The sequence below is a fragment of the Apodemus sylvaticus genome, chromosome 20 (assembly GCF_947179515.1).
Source record: "Apodemus sylvaticus chromosome 20, mApoSyl1.1, whole genome shotgun sequence".
Classification (NCBI taxonomy): Eukaryota; Metazoa; Chordata; class Mammalia; order Rodentia; family Muridae; genus Apodemus; species Apodemus sylvaticus.
This window is the reverse complement of record NC_067491.1, coordinates 43,834,666-43,862,527: the sequence shown is the minus strand read 5'-3', so window position 1 is coordinate 43,862,527 and position 27,862 is coordinate 43,834,666.

Sequence of the window (27,862 nt, the reverse complement as noted above, 5' to 3'; positions counted from 1 at the left end):
AGTTGGTCAGCTTGGCTTTACATATGTGGTAGCCTGCGTCTTAAACTTTGGTATTCAAGTGGGCTCAAGAGGGGACACTTAAGAGGAGTGGCAAATATCTGCTGCCCTGAACTGTCACACCAGAGATCTAAGACTACCATGCGATCTGAGAGCATCTCACGGTGGAGCTAATGATGAATGGAATGAATGAAATAAAGCATACCTAGATTTGTTCTTCTCTTCAGCAGGGCTAAAGGACGGACTAGAGAACACAATGGGAAAGAGGACATTTGAAAATTATGAAGGGGCTGGGTGGGTGGGTTTCCTGAGGGAAGCTGGGGCCGGGTTCTAGACTTCCACAAGTGTTGAGTAACTCAGCTCTGAGTCGCTGTGTTCTTTGAAGTTCCAAAAACTTCTTTTGAGGAACTGCAAATGGTCATGAGTGACTATCTTAGGACCAAGTAAACAAGTATGTTCAGCTGTGCTCCCATGCGAAAGACCTCAGCTGGGACTGTCAACTGTTTACAGTCCCCATAGAGGGGCAGAGAGGGTGATGAGACCTTCACCAAGTATCCAGCTGTGTCCTCCCATTTGTTGTCTATAACTGTACATCCATAGATCCAGAAGCTGGGGTGTGGGGCCTCCATGTGGGCTTATGGCTATAGGAAACTGTCATCTCTGCTGGGTAAGGATTTTCAGATGTCTGTCCGTCTGTCTGTCTGTCTCTCTCTGTGCGTGTGTGTGTGTGCATGCTTACATAGCATCCATAACCCTGAAAGTAATCCTTCACCCATGCTCTGTAAAGAAACCTAATAAACCTGTTGGTTCTTTAGAGAGCGCTTTGGAGGCATTATGCCTTGGTTTGCCATTGAGACCTTAGGAGAAGGGATAGATAATGCTTACATTCTCCCTGGGAAAGAATATTGGCAAGACCCATTTCTGTGGTGCCTGGTACTATCCCTATAGTTTCCCTACTTCTGCTAGGAGGACGCTAGCTCAGAGGGGGCTAAGGCAGAAAGAGAGTCCATGGCTCTAATTTTGATTTTGGAAGCATTTATAAAGCCTTAGGTGGGAAGACACACACTCTGCCATAACTTATAAGTGCTACAAGAAGGAGGAGGAGCAGATGTTTAACCATGACCTAACAGGAGATAAGGTCCAGCTGTGTTCATTGAGGCAGGCAGAGGCAGGCAGGATGTTCGTTTTGCCCGCCACCGATGAGCTGTGGCTTCTGAGGAATGGGTGAGGTTATTCAGGAGAACAAAGCCACAGCAAGCTTCCTGAAACCTGGCTGTCTGAGAAGCTGACCAAGTGTGAGGCAGCTGCCCCAGCTGGATTCCTGATTTTCTAAAAGAAAAGGAAGGGGCAATGAGCTGGCTCAGCACGTAAGTAAGTGCATGCGTCAAGCTTGGTGACCTGGGTTTCATTGTGCAAACCCACATGGTAGAAGGAGAAGAAGTGAGTCCAGCAAATTGTCCTCTGACCTCCATAGTGGCCCACATGTTACCTCCAACCTCAAATAAATACGTGTAATACAAGAGAAAATAAAGGAGCGTCTCAGGATTCTAACACAACACCTAGTATGGGAGACTGGTTGGCAATGTGAGGGGTAGGATTGGGAAAGTGAATAGAAACCGTGTGTGTGTGTGTGTGTGTGTGTGTGTGTGTGTGCAAGGGCTCAGAACAGGTGCAGTAGTGGCTAAAAGGCTAACAGCAGTTTCTGTTTCTGTTTTCAATGCATGGCTGAGACAAGGCTCCAGAGACCCATTCACCATCCTCCATGGTCTCCAGCCTTAGTGCACCTGGGAATATGTCTGATTGTAGATACTGGGCTCTTGGGAGGAGTCAGGTCTTGAGATGCAGATGAAAGGATTACCCTCACTGTGCCTGTGCTCAACCAGTCAAAAGAGACCCAGTTGCTTCCACCTACAAGCTTTTTCCTTTTTTTTTTTATTCGATATATTTTTTATTTACATTTCAAATGATTTCCCCTTTTCTGGCTCCCCACTCCCCGAAAGTCCCATAAGCCCTCTTCCCTCCCCCATTCTCTCATCCACCCCTTCCCACTTCCCTGTTCTGGTATTGCCCTATACTGCTACACTGAGTCTTTCTATAACCAGGGGCCACTCCTCTGTTCTTCTTGGACATCATTTGATGTGTGGATTATGTTTTGAGTATTCCAATTTTCTAGGCTAATATCCACTTATCAGTGAGTTACAAGCTTTTTCTTAAGTTAAAAAATATTGAGTGAGTTCATACACACACACACACACACACACACACACACACACACACATGTTTGGGAATGGTGTATTTTAGCTATTTGTTTACCTACCACTGAGCACAACGGTGAATATCATGAGGGTTGAATGGGTAAAAATGGGATTATTTTAAAATGTGCTTCCACTTGGCATCCTATAAGGACTCAAGGGGGATTATGTATAGCTTTGGTGAAATGTCATGTGTTCCTCTCTGGGAACGGAACTGTAAATGTCAAACCATCAGTCTCTGCAACCAGCCCACCGGGGCACACGGAGATTCTCATGGTAGGAAGCTAGAGAGCTGGGCAGTCCTTGCATAAGCCTCACCTGTGGTTACCTAGACTAAGGCCCCCCCTGGTTCAGGGAAGCAAAGAGATGGAGAGAAAAAGTCCATTAGAGAGGAGGAGAGGTATGCATGCAGGGAGCCTGGTGACACCCCAGAGGTAGAAACCTCCCCCTGCAGAAAGTACACAATGTAGGCTTAGCAGGTGCAGCCATTTCTTTCCCAGCCCAGACTCCAGGTGCCTCTATGCACTGGATGTTAACAGAGCTTTGCAAACGGATGGATGTGCGTGTGAGCCACCTGGAGCTGTTAAAATGAGGTTTCTGATTCAATAGGTCTGGGGCTAGAGCTCTTCAGGTGACGCTGAGGCTTCCCTGATTAGGAAGGTGTTAGGAGACTCTTAGGTCACGAGGAGATAATTATGTACCGACATATACAAAGCCACCTGGCTTTCATTTAACCTCAGTGTCGGGAGGAAATGGTCCAGGTAGCTCCTAATCTGTTGGATCTGCATTTGGAATGCTTTGTGTGATTGTGATTTTTCTTTGTCTCTCGGAGAACTGATGTAAGGCTGCTCGGATGTCTGTTCAGATGGCTTAATCATTCCCAGAGAACACATCAGTGGAAGGAAGGGGTACTCTGAGTAGCAGGGGAAAGGAGCAGGGCATCTGACTGACCAAGGGTCATCCATCTCCACCTTCCAGGGTCTTCATCTGCATGGCTGGAAGCTGGTTTTACATTGAATGTCTCTTCTCTGGTTCGACTTGAGAAGGGACATTAGGACAGGGCTCTCAAGGTCCTTCTCTGTCCCTTGCATTTCCCAAAAGAGTTAGGAGGAGGAAATAGAAATGGCTTCACGGGAAGGAAAGTCAGGAGATAGAGTTTCTATTTTTAATTTCTATTTCTATTTTGAGAGGAAAGAAACATAAACATCATAGGACAAAGCAAGACGAGAGGAGAAAAAGGGGAAGGCAGGGAGGGAGAGAGAGAAAGAGAGAGGCGATAAAGAGGGGAAGAAAATCTCAGTAGATAAAACAGATTTGCCAAATATATTACATTCATTAAGATTTTTTCCCTGCTTATAATGTGTACTTTTCTGAGGCTTTTCTTAGCATTAACGGACGCTCTGGGAGAGGGGAAAGTTGGCAGAGAGAAGCCGGGCAAATATATAAGTAAGCTTTGAAGGCTTCTGAAGTTTCATTTCCCACAATGGAATACTCTCCGGGCTGAGTAAACTTTTTCTTACTTAAACAAATGCTTTGAAAGACAAAGATTTCATATTGTCCGTGGAACATTCAGACTAATAACTGCCCCCGTTCTTTCTGCCTCCGAGTCTCTACAGCCGCCGGCAGACTCATGATTCACTCTCGGCAATAAGCTCCTTCAAATAAATATCACTTTCCTCAGCTGCAAATTGAGTTTTCGCGAATACACAGAATGGCTCGCCTAACAGGAGCTAAGTTCCCTCTCCGTGTATATATGCATAGATGACTGTGAAGCGTAGAACCTTCTCCTCCCTTCCTCCATTCCCTGGGAAAATGGACTTGAAACCTTTATAAAAGAAATAATCCCTTTAAAAGCTGGGCGTGATGGTAGAGGCCTGCCTATAATCCTAGTACCTTGGAGACAGCTTGAGTGACATAGGAAGATAGTAAGATTCGGTCTCAAAAACAAAAAAAACAAAAAACAAAAAATAAAAAACAATACCACTTTGAAGACAAGACAAAAAACAAAACAAAACAGAACAGTACCATCATTTTGATAATCAATTGGCTACAAGAGATTTGCAGAACTCTTTGGTTTGGAGAAGAAAGAGGAATGGGGTTGATACTCAGATAGTGGCCAGTTTTCTCCCTTTGGATATAGGGACCTCAGATGTTTTACGTAGCCCATGATTGATGACTTGAAACTCTATGAGGTCGTTCTGAAATTCTTAAAGCCAAAGAAACAATGCTGCAGATGAGGTCTAAGAGATAAACCGAGGGCTAAGACTCCAAGTGCTGGGATTGAGAGTCGCTCAGTGTTGCCCAGCCTGACAGGCAGATGCTGTGGAGTTAAGTCTTCCATGCAGTCGGAATGCTCAAGAACTGAGGCTCAAAACTGGCCTATAAAAAGGCTTCGAAGAGATTATGATAGAGCTTATGACAGACTGGAGAAGTGGGGGGACTACAAAATACACCCCACCGGGGGAGCAGGACTGGGTGTCAGGTCCTCAAAGTGCCACCTCACTCTGGTAGTTAACAGTCACCACCCATTCTTGTCCCCGTGTGCTTAGTAAGGTGAAGGAGATCAGAACACTCTCAGTGAGCATGTGACGTCGCTTCTGTCTGGATTCTGTTTTCTGCCCCTTTCCCAGTTTGAATTTGGCTGTGGTGAAGGCCTTGATAGCACCCCTTTAAGGAGGGTACCAGGCTGTGATGCTAAGCATTTTTTAAACATCCCAGCCCTGGTATCGTTGCCAAATTATTGATTAGGGAACTGAGACTAACAAAGTATAACCAACTTCTCCAGGAACATACAAACTAGTAAATACTGAAGCTTGTCTGACTCTAAACCTTGTAATGTATTACCTTGTAATGTCATTTGGTAACAGAGATTACAACAGGTCACCTTTACGGAAGGCTCAACTATGTGCTAATTCTATTTAATTAGCTTAGCCCTATCATGAATCCTAGCAGTGTAGCAATGTTTTAATCTCACTTCACAAATGGGGAAATTGGGGCTCAGAGATATAACTGAGCAGGCCAAGGTCACACACCTGATAAGGGGTGGAGCCTAGCCCTAAGCTCAGATAAACTAGTTCCAGGCCCCCACTTCAAACCACCACACCTCATCTGAGAGCCGAGATTTTGATCTATGTCCTCCTTTGGGTTTTGGACACAGACTTTGGCTTTGCTACTTAGTATTTTCAAGTTTCCTGTATCTTTTCCCATGCTGTCTCCATTATGACGCCAAACCTCTTTAGTGTAAGTGCCCTTTCTTGTTTCTTCACTGTTCCCCAAACATTTACCAAGCACCTTTGGGTCCCAGGTGCAGTACCGGGCAATTGGGATGTGCAGGTCGATACCCGGGGAGTATTTGTTTATAGAAATAATGAGCCTTGCTCGGAGCCGGTCACAATCAAGGAGGGAGAGAGACAAATCCACAGAGTGTTCCTGCAGAGAGTAATGAGCTCATGGCAGAGTAAGTGTGAGTGCTCAGACAACCACAGAGAGAGGAGGAGCTGCTGTGGGGGAAGTGGGACACTGCTTAGAGGAGGCTTATGTGAAAAGAATTTTGAAAAAATCAATACCCAAGGCAAGTGAAGGAGAAGAGGCATTCACCTAAAGGGGAACACAGATCTTAAGTCCATTTTTTTTTTCTTTTTCCCTTCTCACACACACAATTGGAAAAAGTTGGTGACTTGTTTATGCCTCAGCATTTGACCATGTATAAAAATCCCACACGACAATAATATACATGAAGAGTTTTCACATGCCAGGCAAGTTTCTGAGTGTTTATATGTATTGTGCAGTCTTACTCTTGCGATGACACAGGTGCCATGGCTCTTCCCAGGCACACATAAGAATTTTGGTGGGAGGTGGAAGGTTGGGGAGTTGACTTATTCTCTCTAATTAGACCCCACCTCTATCTTGAATTATATTATGAATCCACCTCGGGATAACTCCCTTTAGAAGAACACAGTGTTTGCCAGTCATCTAGATGTTTCTTTAGTCAAGAGGACAATGAAGATAAGCCCTCACATTGCCTTACAGGCAAAAATAGATCATACGACTACGGCTCGTATCTGGTGCTGGTGATTTGTATTAAAAGGATGCAACCATCAGAGTTGGCTACAATATTCTGTCACAAAGTCTGCTTCACACTGTCCTGTCCTATGGGAGGCAGGCCAGATAGTAAAGATTATGGAAGAGAAAGAAAAACCACGTATGTGCCTTGTCCACTGGTTGGGCTCAGTAGTATTTCTTAAGAGCAATGAAGTTTCCCTTGACTTAAAAAATGGTGTGAAGGAAGCACTGGAAAATCCACATATCCACAGAGTAGAAAGGATATGCTCAGAGAATGTATGGTCAAAGGCCATCCACGATGTTTCAATAATAATGATGATGATGTTTAAAAGAGGGGCTTAACGGGTCACACACCCTTTCTCTTCTGGCTAATAGTATCAGAGCCCTTGACAGCCCAGACTCTTAGAATTAGGCATTGTCAGAGCAAATGAATAGTTTGGAGGAAATATAAGAACTTAGCAAGGATTGTAAAATTCTCCATATCTCTCTCTCTTCCAAAGTACCATGAGGAAACAGGTGCAACATATGACAGGCTCTTTGCTGACTATTTAAGGGCAACGTGCCTCACTGTACTCTGGCTTCCAACAGCCATTTTTAGCAGAGCAGGGTTTTAATTCCTAACAGGTTTGCATGTATTCAAACACTGGCTTTGGACTTAATTTATACAGGTTGGGGAGATTTGGAGAGCAGAAAAGATGGTGCCAAACCTAAGAATAAGCTTTGTTTGTAAATGCTCACCCATCTGTTTAGGACCGACTGTGAAACCACAATGAGATCTGCAATGAGAGACTCTCGAAACTGGGCCTTGTTTCACAATCATTCTGTCTGGCATGTGATCAGATAAGCATAATCTACTTTGTGGGATGCTTGTCAGGTTAGAGTGCCATACCGACATGAGAGGTTTTGAAAAGAGTAGGTAGGCAGCTTGCTGTCTGGGCTAGAGAGAGAGAGAGATGCAGAAAAAGTGTGTTTCAGTGATAAGGTAATCGCTCAATAATCACGTATTTAGTAGGTATCTGCAGTGTGCTATAGATTGTGTTCAAAGTTAAATAATATGGCGAACAAGAGGGGCATTGTAGCAGGATACAGAAACCTCAGGGGAGAGGTAGTTAAGCTAAGGATTTTTAATAAAGTTTGGTAACTTCTACTGTGGGAAAAGTACTGTCGTTGCATAGCCGATCATCTCACATTCAATGATTTGAAACAGCAATCATTTGTAATTTCTCAGGTGTCTGTGGGTTGGATGCCCCAGGCTGTGTAACTCTCTGGAACTTTTCTGACCTTACTCTGGGTCACCTAGGGAATTAATTGAACTGTGATGACGTTTTCAGATGGTTCTGCCCTCTCATCCTCCTCCTAGAGCTATCCGGTCATCTCTGACACCCAGGAAAATATCTAAAGCAAGTTCAACAATAAATGACAACATGTGTCCTGCAGTGAGAAGCCCCCTAAGCAGTACAGGCCTCACAGGGACAATGGTAGCACGAGCTCCCAGTCTTAGACATGTCTGCTTAGTCACACAAATTCAGGGTTATCAGTGACGCTCTAGCAAAGAGGACAGAGTCCTGTGGGTTGAAACAAATCACAGGAATAGACTCCAATGGAAAGAGAGGGGAATTAATCTGTCATCTATCACTGGGTGAAACTACCGTGTCTCAGGAGTATGTAGATACAAGGACAGGAGGAAGGACTGAGATGGGAGACACAGCTTCCCGCCATGGGGCATAGCCACCCAATAAGACCTAACAGAGGGGTAGAATAAATGGGATGGTGAAGGGAAGGGTGTACCAGACAGGCTCAGCAGGGACCTCACGTAGCATGCAAAAGATCTGGAGGTTCCTGGAAGGGCCTCTGCAGTCATTGAAGGTTTTAACGTTATGGTATTTGTCTGCCACTTACGGGTGGCAAATGGTCTAGCTTTAAAGGCTTATGGGTGCCCTTGCATTAGTTTGTAACTGCATAAGAACCAGAGTGAATCTCTTTCAACATTTTGATTAGCATTTCACACAATTTGTCCAATGTCTGCCTGCCATTCCCTTGGGCCCCCCTGATAAATATCTCTGCACAATCCCACTTTGACCTTTAGTAATTAGTGCAAATATTTTAAGTTCAGCATATTAATTCTTCTCGCAGGAAGAACATTTTCTTCAAGAATCTCCATAAATCATTAAAAAAAATTAATTGGCTGGTGCAAGAAGGGGCCATTTTAGAGCAAATACTGGCAGTCTGTCTTGTTATAGGCGAATGCTCTAGTTGTTAGGAGCGTTTTGACCTGCGTGGACCTTTGGTGCCTTCAAAGCGAAGAAATGTCTTTCTTCTTGTCTTATTCCTCAGGGACTTTAATCTTTTATTTTAAGGAGGTATCATGGGAAAGCTGGGAGAACCCTGTTTTACTCTTGACCCTGCTGGCAACTGTCTCCATGACCTTGAACAATTCTTTTTTTTTTTTTCCTTCCTTCACCAGGGTTCAATGTTATTGTCAAAGCATGGGCCATAAAAGTTCCCCGAGAATCCTTTTAGTTAAGAATTCTCTGAGTTTCGCAGGAGGCTCTGAATGTAATGGCAGCCCCACAAATGGGCATGGATATTTTCAGTCTCAGAGTCTGACTAAGCTAGCCTTCACTATTGTCCAAAACCAAGAACCTGGAAGACTCATGACTGAAGTCAGAAGAAAAAATTTCATGCATATAATAAACAGACATTTCAAGTGAAGACCTCTGCCAAGAGACCCCAGCAATGACAGATATGGCTGCTTAGTTACCTCTGTGTGGGAAACAGAGGTGGTATTCTAGATTATGCAACCAGCTAGAATTATACGAAAATCCCATGGTTCATAGTAATTAATTTAGTTGTTGTTCATACAACACACTTTTTTATTGTTTTACTTTAACCCTCGATATTTGCAGTTCTACGATTTTATCAGAATATTTCCTGGGCCTAACGGTCCTAGGAACAGCAAGAGAGGTTCCCTATTTCCAGCCTGTATAGATGCAGTCTTGTGTGTGGTGCTCTCTGACCATCCTGAGGAACATTTTATTTCAAAGAATTAAGTTGGCATTGGCAATGAACCGCACCAGTCTCCCGGACAGCACGTAGGCATCTCGGAGCCCAGTGTTTGATGTGTTTATAATTGCTGTTTATTTCCCCGACTCTTAGGCTCAAGAATTTTCTTAGCCGTGAGTATGAAAGGGGAGGCAGAGCTTAGCTCTCCTGTTGTCTTTCCAACACTCCCCAGTACACTGACAGAGCATCCACAACTCAAATAGTTAGCATCTCCCGGAGCAACACGAGTGCTCAATCCCAGAGATAAATCTCCAGCCTTCCAAAGGTATCTCGGCACTTTAAAAGCCAAGTTAGTTATTTCCCAGGGAAGGGCTTGGCTGGTAGTGATTACGGAAATAAATCTGCACTTCATTTTTAGCCCAGTGGCCCATTACAGCACGCTTTAGATCTAAGCTCCCAAGAAAAACGAGAGTCATTTTATGGGAATGAGAGATTATAAATCACTGACTTTGTCAGTTCTGTGTTTTCCTCCAGCGTTCTATTCTCAGAGAGCCGCGCAGATAGCGACCCCAGAGACCTCCCCCTTGAGGAGCCTCACCTGTTCTTTGTTTGGTTTTGACTGAAGCTTGCAGTCAGCCCTGGCAGCTTCCCAGGGCCACCTGTTAGTCCCGCACAGAGAGGTGATTGAGAAAGCATTCATATTTAATGTGTGTCTAGTTTTAGAAGGTTCAACTCTGAATACATTTCACTCCAACATCCACAGGAAACAGAACATTGCTTTGGAGTGAAAAGCCCAGGATAAACACAGACTTAAACCACATACATTGTAGGGTCTGCAGAGCTCGGCCAAGGAGGAAGTGTGACCAAAGGTCTTCCTCACAAAGCACCTGGGAAACACTCATCAAAAGGAGTGGCTAACTGAGGCTTGCGCTCTCTGACCTGTGTGTTTACAATAGAAAAAAAAAGAATTTATTATCTTTCAATTTTTAATTTTTGCTATTTGTTTTAATAGATACAAGATTGGGAAAGTCCATAGAGTTTATCAGTATATCTGGCATATACCTTGCATTTTTTTTTTAATTGTGAAATGCTTGGCTTGCAAATCAATGGCAGAATAGAAGAATGAAAAAAAAAAGGTGATCATAATTACAATCCATTATGCCTCTTTGGTAAGCTAAGACAAAATGCATACTTGATTTATGTTTCAGTAAATCCAGCAGGAGGCAGCCTGAGCAGGTGACCCACCCTGATAGAGAGACCAATAGAAAAAAAATGGGAAAAAAAGATTAGTGCTGACCCATCTTTCCTGGTGAGAACTAGTTAATAAGAGAGTCCCCCTTAGTGCCAGCCTTCATCGCAGCCATTTGTCATGTTATTCCTAAAGTTCATTTTACCAGTTAAACGGTCAGGAAGTTTGGCGGGATAGAGAGAATTGGGGGGTGGGGGTAGAGCGTGAGAGAGGGAATAGAGACATGGAAGAGACAACGAACTGGCTGGGAAGTCAGTGACCTCCCCAGGCCCTGGGTCCCTTGATATGGAGCTATAGATTTTTCTCTCTCATCTGTTCTCCCGGATGCAGAAGAAATGGCTGAAAGGTAATCATACATACTCTTGAAAAAGCCACAGGCAGGGTTAAATTACAAGCTACTGTCACTCCCCTGTCCCTGAAAAAATTGAGACTTGACCATATAGAGTAAGGCAGGGATGACACTTATTAATGAATTATCACATAGTACACGGCAGATGCTGGCGTGATAAACACATCAGTTAAACTGCCTTACAGACAGCCCACAGCCATGTTCATCATCAGCTGGTCTCTGGAATGCCCACCCTCTGCTTGAGTTGGTCCATGCATTAGGGCGGGCTAGGTACTCAGGGAGGTCTCCTTTAGGATTTATTAAAATATAAGTCAAGTAAGCATTTTTCTCCCTGCATATCTTAGCATATCAAAGAGGTGTAATGAGCTGAAATTATTATTTTTACCTCTTCCCCATTCCTCTATTCTCTTGTTGAATTGTGTACTAAATAAATTATGCTGGGGGTTGAGAGGTGAAATTAGCATTCTTCTGTGGTTGCCAATGAGAGGTAAAATGTTGGCCCACTCACTTAAAGATTTTTCTGGTGCTGGAATGAACTTACATTAATATGGCAAGAATAGGGGATAAGTGTATTACTCCACTGGGATGAGAAGACAATTCATTTGTCACCATTTATGAACTATGGATGCATACACTGTCACAAATGAAGATGGATGTATGATCTCTTGAGGTCTCCTGACACGCAGAAGTGGTGTGTGTGAGCATATGTGATTTTATTATATATTAACTTGCAAATAACTCCATGAGGCAGCCGTCGCATGTGACAGGGTCAACTCAAGGCTTGGCTTTAAGAGACCCATCTGGAATTATATGCTGATTGATCAAGGCTATGCTCCTCAGGCTGTTACTTTAATTAAAAAAAAGTTGTTTTGTCAGGTATTTCTTTTCAGATAAGGAGGGTAAAACCAAAATACACTGTATACCAAAGTAAGACGAAGCCTCGTGGTTCAGCGGTTGCGAAGAGTGAGCTATCTGTAGAAATGGTCTGACTGCTCATATTGCAACCCTGTTTGATGGGCAAGGTGCTTGAGGGGACTTACCAGAGGGCCCTTCTGCTTTATTCCAGCTAGGTCATCTCTGATCTATTTGCAGGCTCGGTGACCTAGACGAGTGTTTATTAATCATTCAGTATTTCCCCTCAGTGCTAAGTCTCACTGATACTGGGTTCTGTGGGCTCCTGGCTACTTCTGTGGTTCGACTCCCTATGGATCTATTGCGATAACATTCCAATTCATTTATTTCCTTTTCATTTGGGCCAGGAGCTCTCTATGTAGCACAGGCTGCTTTCCTCCTGCCTCGACCTGCCTCCTGCTGGGATTACAGATGTGGGCTACCATGCTAGGCTCTCGAAGGTACCATTTGTACAGAGATCCAATTGCTTTCATTTTTCTATTGATTCCTGGAAATATTCTCGAGCAGGGAACTTTGTGGCTATGTTAGGGAGCTTTACTGAGAATGACCGTGCTACACTCAGTGATGGGAAAGAGTATGTAGTCTGTATGTGTTACAATGGAAATAGAATTGGGAATTTGTCAAACCGATACTGTTAGGGTAAGGTCCTGAACATTTACTGTGTTCTAGGTCTTATCTTACTCAAACTGAAGGAAAAAAAAATCCTGTGAAAAATCTAAAAAAATTATTACTTTCCCAACATAATATTTTTATTATTTTGGAATTTTATGAAGCCACAATTATACTTATACCTAAACCACACAAAGACCGAACAAAGAAGGAGAACTTCAGACCAATTTCCCTTATGAACATTGATGCAAAAATACTCAATAAAATTCTTGCCAACTGAATCCAAGAACACATAAAAACGATCATTTATCACAAGCAAGTAGGCTTCATCCAAGGGATGCAGGGATGGTTCAATATATGGAAATCCATCAATGTAATTCACTACATAAACAAACTCAAAGAAAAATCACATGATCATTTCATTAGATGCTGAAAAAGCATTTGACAAAATTCAGCATCCCTTCATGTTAAAAGTCTTGGAAAGATCAGGAATTCAAGGCCCATATCTAAACACTGTAAAAGCAATATACAGCAAACCGGTAGCCAACATCAAACTAAATGGAGAGAAACTTGAAGCAATCCTACTAAAATCAGGGACTAGACAAGGTTGCCCACTCTCTCCCTACCTATTCAATATAGTACTCAAAGTCCTAGCCAGAGCAATTAGACAAGAAAAGGAGGTCAAAGGGATATAATTTGGAAAGGAAGAAGTCAAAATAACACTATTTTTCAGATAATATGATTGTATACTTAAGCATCCCCAAAAATTTCACCAGAGAACTCCTAAAGCTGATAAACAACTTCAGCAAAGTGGCTGGATATAAAATTAAGTCAAACAAATCAGTGACCTTCCTATGCTCAAAGGATAAACAAACTTTGCTTACTGCCTTGACAATTTTGTGTTTACTGTCTTGCTTGTTCCTCATTGTAATACTATCAATCTTAATACCCACATGTAATTAAATTGGTATAAAAGTGGATTGGAAATCTGCCCTTCAGTCTCAGAATTGACTGGGGTCATGCTATGAGGGAAAAAAAAGAAACTGGGAATTTTATACAATGCGTCCTTATTTCACAAGCATTTTTTATTCCTCTTAGGTCTACCCTCCCAGGGTAATCATACCCTTTCCTCAAAAGAAGAAAAGAATACACCAGGTCCAATTTGCATTGTTCATGTACTCAGTGGAGCATTATCAACCCCCCAGTGTCGAGTCCCTCAAAGAAAACTAAGTCGTTCCTGAGTCTCACTCCCCAGACCCTTACCCCACCAGAAGCCATCCATGATGAAGAGTTCACCATCTTTCTCACATTTTTAAGGGATTCTCTTCAATGGCTTTCTGTCCAGACTGTTTCTTTTTCTTTTTCCTTGGATGGAGGAGGGAGAAGTGGGGAGGGCAGAGAAGTCATCACAGAAGCCTTCAATATCTCTCGTCAATTATTAGTCTTCTGTCATCAATGCCACTGCAAAAGAAGCTTCCTTATCCATAACAGCGGTGACAGCACAGAACACTGTCATCTACATAGCCTTTATTGGCAACACGGACCATGGACAGCAACACAGCGTCTGACCCCAGCATGAGTCTCAGAACCAATGGTGGCAGCACGGACCATGGGCTTCCACACGGCTTCCTGTTGGTAGCACGGACCATGGAGGTCTTTCCTGGAGGCTTAGTTCAGAAAATGAACTGTTTTTCATTTTGGATATCTAGTGGTTGCTCAGAGCCATGGTGGTCACGCAGCTGGGCAGAGCCTGAATGAGCTCCAGGCTGCTGCACACCACCCTGCCAGATCTATTTAACAGTGAGAGACATGCTTCTTTGTCCACAGTGGTCTTGTTTCCCATACTTGTCATCGTCACCTCTCTATCGCAAACCCATCAAGGCTGTATTGCAAACTGCTGTGTGTCATACAGTGTGTATATGTATTATGTATATGTAAAGGATGTATAGGATGTATAGGAATATGTATAGGAATAGGTATAGGTATATGTATAGGTATATGATGCATATGTATGTGTATTATTTATATTTCCCAAACAGCTTTACATGCAAATACTTATTGCAACAACTCATTGGTCTGGTTCAAGGCTTCTGGTTTCTTAAGCACCGTATATACTGGATGATAGCTGAAACTATTTTGGATATCTAGTTGTTGCCCAGAGTCAGAATGATCTTGATGTTCCACAGCGTGTCTCTGGGTAGGATCTTAGCTGCTGCATACCTCCTGCCATGGGTGATGGTCACCTTGCCAGCTCATACGGCATGACCATTGTGCTTGGAGTCCATAGGCAGTGCGCCACCCTCCCCGCTCTCCAGTAGGTCAAATATTGAGGGCCATAGCAACAGTGGCTCCATCCTGCTCGCTGACTCATAGTCCTGGCAGGCAGTGGACTAGCCATACTCAACAATGAGGCCCCTTGTCCTCTGGGGCCATATTCCTATACCCGTTGCTTCCACCACGTCTCCAATCTTGCGTCTCTTTTTGAGAGGCTCTGCTCTGCCATCTCCCCCCCTCCCCCAATTTGACGAGACCACATTCTATTTTGTGATTAATTAATTAATTAATCAATCGATTAATTAATTATTGAAGACCCACCCTCTGCTGCTGCATCTCTTCTTGACACCTCCGAGGGGCCTTCAAGCTCCTTGGGGCTGCTCTGTGGTCCTTCCGGTGCTGGCAGCTGCCGCCATCTTGAAATAAGTCTCTAAGAAATTCTTTATCTCATTTTGTACATGAAGATTCAAAGAGGTTAAGTTACTTGACTGAGCTATCCTAGAAGAAGCAGGGGTCTAGTTCAGGTCTCTGACTTCTGAACTAAGGACATTCTGATGACCATCCCTGCCCTCCTCCGGAAACCAGCGATAGCTATAAGCTCATGAAGCCGAGTAAACAGTCTGGGTACCAGACAACAGTTCTGTTGTTCTTCCATGGAGCTTGTCTGTGCCTCTTAGGGGACTTCATGATGTAGGACATTAGTCAATCCGCTTTCATTTTTGTATTGTTTTATTTTCTGATGTGTAGCTTTGGGTACCATGGGCGTAGGGCTGAGGCATAAACTGTGGCTATGGTGTCCCTCTGGGATCCGCACCTAGCTCTCATCTTTACATTCTGGCTGTTGTCTATTTAGGATGAAACCTCCAACCTTCTTACCAGCTGGTGACCCTTCCTGCCTGGAATTGCCACTGAAACAGACCTTCCCAGTGTCCAGAGTACCTTTTATTGCAATAAGCAAAATATAGACAAGGTCTTTATTGATCATTCATACTTGGGGGCCAGAGAGGTGGCTCAGTGATAAAGACCACGGCTGCTCTTCCTGAGTTCAATTCCCAGCAACCACATGGTGGCTCACAGCCACCTACAATGTGCTCTGTTGCCCTCTTCTGACATGCAGATAGAGCACTCATACATATAAAATAAATAAATCTTACTCATCCTTGATATCATGCAGAATTCACTTAAGGTTGTAATTTATGGTTTTATAATCATTAGCAGAAGCATAAATTACAGGGGATTCAAAGTTTGGGGATGGATTTTCACACAGAGAGAGACCCAAATTCCAAATTCCAACAGTGCAAGCCAAGACTTTACTTTACCTGGATTAAATAGAACAGAATGGCTGAAGTTAGCTTTGTCTGGGACCCTGGGCTGTATGTCATATGAGTGTGGTTTATGCCTTTAATCCCAGCACTTGGGATGCAGAAGGAGGTGGACCTCTTGAGTTTGAGGCTAGCCGGGTCTACAGAACGAGTTCCAGGACAGCCAGGGCGAACGAGCAAACAAACAAAATAGAAGTACTAAACACGAGTCTGGTTGTATCACTAGCCCTCTCTGATCTTGCCTGAGTCACTTAATATGTCTGGTCTGTGTTTTCTCTCCTGTAACACGAGGATAGTATGTGTTTGAACCATGTCGTGGAGGTCCAAATGAGCACATGCCCTCCGTCGTGGCTTTTCCAGCTGTTTACTGAGCACTTTGTGTGGTGACCATTACATTCAACTAGCTTAGTTGTTTGTGGTTCCTCCAAAGAGCCTCACAGTCTCCTATGCATAACATTAAGCACTGCAGAAGTATAAACGGGAAAACTTTGCTTCCGAATGCTGGAGATTGAACCCAGGGCTCTGTGCATGCACTCTCAGCCTCTAAAACTCTTCATCAAGGTGACCTGTGAAGTAAAAGTTTAACACGCTTGAGAAAGCCACACAGACTATCTTTGGAAATTTATCCATGGAAACTCACAGTGAACGCTCATTAGCAGAAACTCTGATGAGACACATAACACAGAAAGATGCTGATATGGGGACCAGGAAGATAGCCCAGTTGTTAAGGGCTTGCTCTCACTGACTTGAGGTCAGACCTCAGAAACGATGAAAAAAAAAAAAAAAAAAAAGATGAACAACTCACGTGAAAGGGCCAAACATGGTGAAATGGTTTTGTTTTTTTTTTTTTTTTTTTTTTTTTTTTTTGTCTTTTTTTTAATTTGATATAATTTATTTACATTTCAAATGATTTCCCCTTTTCTAGCCCCCCCCCCACTCCCCGAAAGTCCCGTAAGCCCCCTTCTCTTCCCCTGTCCTCCCTCCCACCCCTTCCCAGTTCCCCGTTCTGGTTTTGCCAAATACTGTTTCACTGAGTCTTTCCAGAACCAGGGACCACTCCTGCTTTCTTCTTGTATCTCATTTGATGTGTGGATTATGTTTTGGGTATTCCAGTTTTCTAGGTTAATAACCACTTATTAGTGAGTGCATACCATGATTCACCTTTTGAGTCTGGGTTACCTCACTTAGTATGATGTTCTCTAGCTCCATCCATTTGCCTAAGAATTTCATGAATTCATTGTTTCTAATGGCTGAATAGTACTCCATTGTGTAGATATACCACATTTTTTGTATCCACTCTTCTGTTGAGGGATACCTGGGTTCTTTCCAGCATCTGGCAATTATAAATAGGGCTGCTATGAACATAGTAGGTGAAATGGTTTTGTAATCCTAGCTCTGGGGAGGCTGAGTTGGGTGAATCCCTAGGGCTTGCTGGCCAGGTGTCCTTGTTAAACCCCAGGCCAATGGGAGACCTTAAGAGGAGAGAAGGTTGATGTCTCCTGAGGAATGGCAGACTGTCCCCTTATTTTGACATACATATATGCATCCTTAACACACATGTGCATTTGTACACACATGCACATACAGATCAACAAGAAATAATAAGAGAATTATGTTGAATTTCACTTAATCTAGCATCGCTTAGGCTTATAGGAAACTTAACAATTATGAAACATTGGCTAACACCTAGAGGAATGCGCAATTTGGGGAACCCACGTTTTGTGATTATGCATGACTAACTACCCCCATTTTGTCTTTTGTATACTCCTACGGTTGCCCAATATCCACCTTACCCATAGTGTCTATCGCTTGCTCGTGTGTTCATGCCTCTGATTCAGTCATGAGCTCTTCAGAGAGTGCTCATGCTCGCTCATATTCATAGCCCCCGGGATGTGCGTTGGGAGAAATAACTCTGGGTTTTTAGTTGGCATTCAATAAATGATCATGGGGTGAGTGTGGGTTTTTTTTTTTATTCATAGTGCACAGATGTGATGTGTCTGAATTCTATGATCTTAGAACATGGTGACTAAGATTCCACCATCTGCCCCGCATAAAGTCCAACTTTACTAATTTTCATGACTTTCATCACATATATTTAAATGTGATTATACATATTTAGTGTTCAGGTGTACATGTGTGGGCATGTGCATGTCATGGTGTATATGTGAGATCAGAGGACAGCTTTTGGGAGTCCATATGGGTTCCATGGACTGAAATAAGGTCTTCAGAATAAGCAGCTTAACCTGATGATCCATCTCACCATCCCTTAACCATACTTTTAGTATAAGTATAGGAGCTGAAACTATGCCTGGAATTAGAAACAGGATACTTTTGGATGTGGGGATAACTATTATTGCTTTTGTTTAAAGATTATATAACACTACATGCTTTGAACAAACTTACTGTATAAGGAAAAAGAGATTAAGCCACAAGGAACAAATGGATATATTTAAGAAATAATATAGATTTGCCCCTGATATAGAAGCACTAAGGTTATGGAAAAATTGTAACCAGTAGATTAAACATTCATTGGGATGGAAGTCAGGTTAGATGGGTGAGTCTTTCTTTGGCAGGCTATTTCTGACAGGGGACCACTGGCAGGGAATGAAAGGGCACTGGGTCTCCATGTTGGCTGTTTTAGTTTCATACAGGCACTAAAACTAGAGTGGCTGATACAGCTAGAATAGTCCTGAGGTAAAATGAATTACTAAGTATGGCAACCTGAATCATAAAGACTTTCCACACTTAGTCACCAGCTCTCAGGAAGTCTCCATTCCAGGGCTCTTGGTGGCGTCAGCAGGTAGAAATTGTAGGGTGGAGGCTTCCCGCTCATGCTCCATCAGTGAGGAAATAGGGTACAATAAACCCAGACTGAGCAAAAGAACAATTGGGCACAGTTGGAGTAGTAGAAGTTACTGCTTAGAAAGTTCTCCTTGATCTTAAAAGCACACTTCTTATCCTTATGTGTATGCTTTTAAAAGCTGTAAAGGATATTGGCAAATATAAAGAAAAATAAAAATAATTAATTTGTGTTAATTAAGGAGGATGCAAGTTTTCATTTTGTAGTAAGTTAATTTTAATAAATATTTGGCATATATTTATATAAACAAATCTGATGCATGTTTCCTAATTACCTTGTTTTAAATATAAGCAGTATAATATAAACTTATTTTTTTGGATAATTACTTACTTGTATGGGAATCTTCAGTGACAACATAGTTTTCTGTTTACTTAACATTTGTTGAACTAAATTCAGCTATTGGATATCTAGCTTATTTTATATATATATATATATATATGTATATATATATATACATATACATACACATACATGTTATACACACATACATGTTTTTCCAGTATAAGCAATGCTAGGACTGGGCAGTAGTGGTGCATATCTTTAATTCCAACACTTGGAAGACAGAGGCAGGCAGATTTCTAAGTTCGAGGCCAGCCTGATCTACAGAGTGAGTTCCAGGATAGCTAGGGCTACAGAGAGAACCCCTGTCTCAAAAACAAAACAAAACAAAACAAAACAAAACAAAACAAAACAAAACAAACAACAAAAGAAATGCTAGGATAGACTATATACTATCTAGTCATTCTTATCTTTTATTATTTCTCTTGGATAAATTTAAAGAAGACAAGAGATCATTTTCAAGATAATAATTTTGAAACTTACTGTCAAGTTGACCTTTGGAAGTGCTGAACCAATTTTAAAACTACTTCCTAGGAAAAAGACCCTTTATTATTGGAGAAAAAATACTGTTTATTATTAAAGTTATTTGCCAGTTAAATAGAAAGAATGGTATTTGCTTATCTTTGTTTTCATTAATTGATCATTATCAAGGATGGTATTTTAAATATTAAAATGGAATTTAGTGGACTGAATGTTAGCTCAGTGGTGGTGCACTTGCCTGACTTAATAGAAACTTGAGCTTGATCCCAGCACCTGAAAGAAAAGTCTTTTGGTCATTTATAGCTTTCTTTTAAATTGAATTTTTTTGTCAGTTTTATATATGTATTTTATGCAGTCTGATCATACATGTTCCTTATACCCTCATATTCCTTTCCTTCCCCTGACTTCACCCTGTCCTTCCAAGAATGGCATAATTTCATCCCCCACTTTCATATCATTTTCTCTTGTGACCCACTGAGAATGCCAATTTCATGAGTGTAGGAGTGTGGCCAACTCATCAATGATTACTCCGTTGTCCCAGACATCCCCAGTGGCCAATAGTTCCTGCAGAGTCCATGAGTCCCCTTCCCCTCCCATGACTGGATGTTAACAGGCTCAATCTTATGCAGACCTAGCATAGGCTATTTCAGATCCTGTGATTACAATGGTCAGACCCAGAAGGTAGGAGTAGGACTTCCCAGCTCTTCTCTTCATCATCTAGCACTTATGTTCTTTCTGCCTCCTTTCCTACACCTTGGAGGGGATGTAGATTGTCTCATTTATGGATGACCACTCTACAGTCTCTTATCCTTTGTACATTGAGGAGCCATGAGTATTTGTATTAGCTATCATTTGCTGCAAAAGGAAGCTTCCCCCTATCAAAGTGGTGAGCAGTGCACATCTGTGGATATACACATAACTATTTAAAAAGGGAGTTTGATAACGTGTTCTCTTAGCAAAATGAAAGCAGTAGGTTTAGCCCTCCTAGGTCCTATGATCTCAGCCATGGACCCTTAACAGGTCCACAGCACCAGGCATGAACTCCAGTCCATGGAGGGGCCATTCTCAGATCCACCCAAAAAGATGTTGGTTGTCCACAAGACAGCCATGGCACTATGGCACCAGTGAACACATCTTATCACTTATCTTCCTGAACTACTTGTGTAGTACTTCTGTTCTGTGAAAGTCAGTCATCAGGGAGGACACTTTTATTTTATTCAGTTCTAGATTAATTTCTTTAAGAAATCATAGTATCTTCGGCAATACGGTTAGTTCTTGTGTACAACCAAGATCAATGCAAACATTCTGTGCTGTTTTGGGGACACATGGGGAGCCTTCCAGAACTGTTTTTTTTCTCTATTTCTCTATTTGGTAACAGAGTGTTCATATTTTCACTGATTTATTAGAGCCTTATAAATTAACATAGTCATTGTACACATAGGTTAATTCTTTAAAAACTTTTGTTCTTATATAACAACTCATGAGTATTTTAAAATTGCATTTTACCTTGCTAAGAAGAATGGTTCTTGTAACCTACCACTTTCTTGTTTGTTTATAGAAACCTGAGTGTCACACATGAGTGCTTGGTAGCAGATAAAGCAGTAGACGGCATGGGGCTGACAGTTACATTGTATATGTACAGAATTCCCCCAAACATTGAAACTATATGGGGACAATGCTTTCCACCATGCCAAACTTCCTCTGTTCCCACTTCTAGCTGAAGGCAAGTTTTAGAGTTCAGAGACTCCTTAGGAACTGAATAAGAATAGCACGGATATTAACTTTTAAACTCGCTAGTTTGGCTGTTCCATTTACACAGACTTTTGTTGGAAGCAAACACAGTTTACATAAACAGTAGACAGGGCCCACTGGTTCTCTCAATATCAAAGCTCCAAGCACTGTAATTTAAACCACATGGTTATAATCCAGGCTCTTTTCACACTGTAATTCAAACACATTTTTCCATAAGTGTCTTGTTTCCAGAATTTCTCCTGTTATAAATATTTAGCCAAACTTGTTTGAGTCAATGTCTCTGTTTTCCCCCTGATATATTAAAACAAAATATTGCTACTGTTTAACTTCATGTGCAAATATGTTAGTATGCATGTCTCCATACTAAACATAATCAATAAATTTAATCATAAACACACAAATAACAGATGATTTTATATGATATAAATCTCTTATATTATTTTCACTTTCTTTCAAATATTTTGTTTTTAATTTGATTTATTCAATTCAGAATCCAAACAAGTTCCACCTATTATACCTGACTGTTATGTCTCTTAAAGGTTTGGTTCAAAGAAGTTTCTTTCTTACTACTTTTTGAAAAAAAGTACTATTGATTCAATGGAGAAACTAGGTCATTTTGTCTTTAAAATGTCCCACTTTCCAGATTTTGTTGTTGTCTAACTTCTAGTCTCTTTTTTGTAGTTAGGGCTAAATATTTCAGGGCTAAACTATTTTCCAGATGATGTGTGCACTTCTACCAAGTATTATAACAATAATGTGTCTGGTGGCTTCATCTTAAATGATAGTGCGATCGATTAGAAAGTTCTGGGGTTGTCAACCTCATCTTTTCACCACCCCAAATTTCCCCTGGGCACTCCTCTTTCTAGTTTTGATATTCAAAAATATCAAAAGACTCATCATTTCGTTAAGAGTTGCAAAATGCTGAGTGTGTGTGTGTGTTTGTGTGTTTGTGTGTGTTTGTACGTATGCCTCTGCATATGTACATGAATGTGCATGCTAGTGTGTATGCACCTGTGCACCTGTTTTCAGAGCCCAGAGGTGGATGCTAATGTCCTCTTTGATGTCTTTTCAACTCGTGCTCTGAGACAGGGTCTCTCAGAGAACCCAAAGCTCACTGATTTGGCCATGCTGACTGAGCAGCAAGCCCCAGGGACTGTCCTGTCTTTGCCTTTCATTGCTATGATTGCAGCCATGTGCTGTGGTACCCAGCTTTTTACTCAGGTGTCAGGGATGCAAATCAGATCCTTCCGTTTGTGTATCGAGAATTTTACAGACTGAGCCATTTCCTCAGTCACATCATTTCTTTTGTGAAGATAATCTGAAAAAGAGGAGCCTATTCTCAAACTGTATTTTGATTATAAATAACTGCGAGTCATAAAGAAAAGAAAGAGATTTGTGTCAGCTTTTGACACTATTTATAAATTTCAGTAATTATCTTAGTTAGTGATCTCTACTAGTTGCCAGAAAGTATGTTTTAGGGATAGCTATGAATTCATGGACTTTTACATATTTAATTTGTGCCAATAGATTATTGTCATTATTGTTATTATTAATGTCTCATTCTAGACTAGAGGAAACTGTTCAAGACAGTTGCATCTTTCTGACATAACTCATTAGTCTTTGATGTCCTGTGTCACTACCTTGCTGCTACCTCCGACACAAAACCTGAAGTTATTCTACCTCACTGGCTCTAGATTCTCTGGAAATCAGGCTAAGCTTCATTTTCTTTAGAATTTAATTCTTCTCAGGCTTGCATATTATAGTGAAAAATGAATTCAGGTATCAAGCAGGCACTCAATCAATGCGTATTGTTGAATTAAGTCCTGCTTTGTAGCACCATGTATTTCACATGCTAATGTAAACAGTAGATGGACCCAGGATAATTCTACTCATTTCTGTGAACATCACTAAACCCACACAATATTGTTGTAGTGCTAGAAAAGAGCTGAAACACATACCTATCAGGCTTGGAAATACCTCCACACAATTGTCCCTGTCATCTGGTATATTAGCATTCTCCTCACAGTGCTTTGCTTATAGAAATTTAACAAGATGAAAGGCTGATGCTGAGAGAAGTCTTTGGACAGATTCGTTACCTTAGCAACCTTGCCCCAGACTTCCACAGCCCTGACCCAGCTACAAAGTCCTTCACTGGCTAACGAGACACTCTTAATGACAGCCGGCTGAAGCTTAGGCCTGCTGATAAAATGACTTCTTATCTGGACAGTAACCTTTGGAAGAAGATTATCTTTATCAGATTTCCAAAAGAATCCAAACACTGAGTGAGGTTCCACTAATAACTATATTCATAAGGCCGTCATGCTTAAGTGCTTCTGGGAAAGCATTAGTAACAGGAAATTAGGTGTTACAGAATAATTGCTAACCTCACTGAACAAAATAGAAGCTGGCCACCCAGCTACTGTGTGTTGGTAGCAGTTGTTAGATGCCACTGTCCTGTATAATTGAAAAATTTTGTTTGTATAAAGAAATGTGTTCACTGCCTCATTACTTCCAACATTTAATTGTATTGGGAAAATCTGGATGAAATTACATATCTACACTGATTGTCTAGGTGGTGTAAATAGTTAAAAAATTAATTACTACCTGAGTAAAGACAGTCCTAATTGTATATCTGTTTCTAGAAACTCTTTGTGAATAAAATCAACTTTATTATTTGTTTATTCACTCTCTGCTGCTTACTATTACTAAAATTTGACAAATGATGGAAATGATTCAAGTATCCTTCTTTTCTTCAAGAATTGAAGTTATTTATAATCAAATAGCTTATGAGAATGTTATTTACATTTTTCCAGATGATGTTTGCGGATCAATAATATGTTTTGAAAAAAATCACAATTTTAGGAGCTACAAAGAATGTTTAGTTACAAAAGTTCTTACTAGCTGATGGCCTAGGCTTTAAGAGTGAGACCAAACCAACAACAACAATAATAATAATGATAATAGTGAGACCAACTGAATAAACACAGTTCCTACCCTTACATATATTACAGGATGATAGCCTAGTGCTTTGTTCGGTGTCACTCAACAAATGGCCCTTGAAAACTTTGGGTTTTTCTAAAAATGCAGGTACTCCATAAATATTTCCCTGGCACATACAGCCAATCAAGCTCAAGATTTGTATGAAGAAGAATGTCAAAAAAAAAAAAAAGCAGGGTAATAGTCCTAGTTCATAGCCTAATGAAAAATAATGGAACATGCCTACACCCACTGAGGAGAAATTGTAGGCTTAATGTATCCCCATTTAGTGTATTCTAAAAATGCTATTGTTGTATGATTATTTTTGTGATAATGTGGATAGACATCTATTCACCTTGGATAAGGTACCCACAACAGACCAAAAATGAATCCATTTAGTCTAATCTAATGAACCAATAGGCTTAACGGGGGTAACTTACAGGAGTATGGTTAAGAGCTTACTTACAGGTACATGGATAACTATAAGGAGCTGTATCACTGAAAAGCTCGTGAAAAGGAACTCCTTGAATCAATTACAGTTGGTTTCTTCAGTCAGAGAGTCCTCTCTCCAGAAATTATTACTGTTTATTTAACCTTGGAAGTGAGGGGGGAGGAAGCTAGTCAGTCCTGTAAATTTCAGGAGCTTTCTTAGACTTAATTTTATTTACTTCCCAAGTTTTAAGAGCTCCCCTCTACCAGGTAATACTTCAAAAAGGAAAAAAGAGCTTCAGAACAGCCATCTATCTAAAAAGCCTCTTTTTTAGGTTTTATTGGTAACTTAAGTTAGATCCTATTGTGGGCTATATCTTTTTTGTGACTCCTGCAAATAAAAGTACATGTTGAAATCCAGTAATTATGTCACAGGTCTGTAATCTTAACACTAGGATGGAGACAGGAGGATTCACAATCTCAATGTTGCCCTCAATCACATAGTGAATTTAAGGCCAACTTGGGCTGCATGAGAACATGTCTCAAAAGTAGACGAGAAGAAAGCTTCCCCAAACTGAAACAGATTCACATAGTAAAGTTCCAAGCCCCAACAAGATCTAGTAGGTGAGAACTTTGAAAGGGAATTGTATATGAATGGGGTCATCAGGGTGGGACCCCTATGATAGGATTAGTGCCTTTAGGAGAGGAAGAAGTGGCACTGGAACTCCCTCCTCACCATGGGAGGATACAGCAACAAGAGAGAGGGCCCTTGCCAAGAAAATCTCAGGCACATTGAGACTTCAGAACTGTGAGAAATAAACGTCTTTGGTTTAAGCTACACATTTTGCTATAGCAGCCAGAACTGAATAAGACAGATCACCCAAGCTTATATATTTGGGACTTTTTATTTTAGGCCGGCATGTTCTCTCCATCATAGGTAATCCCAACGTATCACTTACCATGGAAGACACCCTGGTGAAGCCCTTGCATGCACCGCTCCACAGGCATGGGATCTTAGGTTCTGAAGTAGGTCATGTGATAGATTCTTCAGAAGATACAAAGAATGGGTTCCCAGCTGTGGCAGAGACATGGCAATGGTAAGATGTAAGGTTTTATTAGGGTTTTTTTTTTTTTTAACAAAACAAATTCATGGAACTCTTCCCTTTATTCTCAAAAAAAAAAAAAAAAAAAAACCACCCAAACAAACAAATAAACAAACAAACCCCCAAACCCAAAAAACAAAAAAGAAAAAAAAAACCCCAAAAACCAAACCAACCAACCAACCAACCAACCAAAACCAGAAAAGAAGCATTTGTGTTACTGAAAGCTTTGTATCTTTCAAACAGTATCCATGGAGTAAAGACAAAATGATATATTTCTTTAATTCTCAGGATGTGTTGCTATCTTTTTTAAGCTTTGAGTCTAGCTGGTGGTGTAGCCCAGAGGAAGAGTGTTTACTTAGCATGGGTTTGAACTCTCTACATTAAAAAAAAATAAAGTAAAAAAAAAATCAGTGAGCCAGACAGTTATATTCCTATCTTCTTTAGGTACCAGGGGGCCCCTAAGTAAAATTCAGAGCTCAATCTCTGGCTAGTAGTTAGGACCTTCAGTCTAAGAATTCCCCTGGCCTCATTTACAAGACCAGTGTCAACTCTGGATCCACCATTTGCTTTAGTAGGTATTTTCTACCTCAGCCGATCGCACTTCCTTTAACTCAACTTTGTATCTGAATAGAGTAGACAGAGAGGTTTCTTTTTTTTTATTTACATTGCAAATGATTTCCCCCTTTCTGGGTCCCCACTCCCCGCAAGTCCCATAAGCCGTCCCCCTATTCTTCCATCCACCCCTTCCCACTTCCCTGTTCTGGAATTCCCCTATACTCTTGCACTGAGTCTTTCCAGAACCAGGGACCACTCCTCCATTCTTTTTGGACATCATTTAATTTGTGGATTATGACCTGGGTATTCAAAGTTTCTAGGCTAATATCCACTTATCAGTGAGTACATACCATGATTGATCTTTTGAGACTGGGTTACCTCACTTAGTATGATGTTCTCCAGCTCCATCCATTTGTCTAAGAATTTCATGAATTCATTGTTTCTAATGGCTGAATAGTACTCCATTGTGTAAATATACCACATTTTTTGTATCCATTCCTCCGTTGAAGGACATCTAGCTTCTTTCCAGCTTCTGGCTACGACAAATAGGGCTGCTATGAACATAGTGGAGCATGTGTCCTTATTGCATGCTGAAGAATCCTCTGGATATATGCCCAGTAGTGGTATAACAGGGTCCTCAGGAAGTGACATTCCCAGTTTTCTGAGGAACCGCCAGACTGATTTCCAGAGTGGTTGCACCATCTTGCAATCCCACCAGCAGTGGAAGAGTGTTCCTCTTTCTCCACATTCTCACCAACACCTGCTGTCTCCTGAGTTTTTGACCTTAGACATTCTGACTGGTATGAGGTGAAAGACCCTGGAGGACATGGGCACAGGGGAAAAGTTCCTGAACAGAACACCAATAGCTTATGCTCTAAGATCAAGAATTGACAACTGGGACCTCATAAAACTACAAAGTTTCTGTAAGGCAAAGGATACTGTCAAAAGGACAAAACATCAACCAACAGACTGGGAAAGAATCTTCACCAACCCTAAATCCGACAGAGGGCTAATATCTAATATATACAAAGAACTCAAGAAAGTAGAACCCAGAGATCCAAATAACCCCATTAAAAAGTGGGGTACGGAGCTAAACAAAGAATTTTCACATGAACAACTTCGGAGAGCTGAGAAACACCTTAAGAAATGTTCAACATCATTAATCATTAGGGACAGAGAGGTTTCAATGATAAGCCTTGTGCCTCACAGCTCTGGAGACTGGAAGTCTGGGATCACAGTGTCAATGTGGCCTGAGTATCCAGGAAGGTATCTTCTTAGCACTGGATGCTTTCTTGTTGTGCCTTTACACGGTGGAGGACCCTACTCTCTTCACGATGTT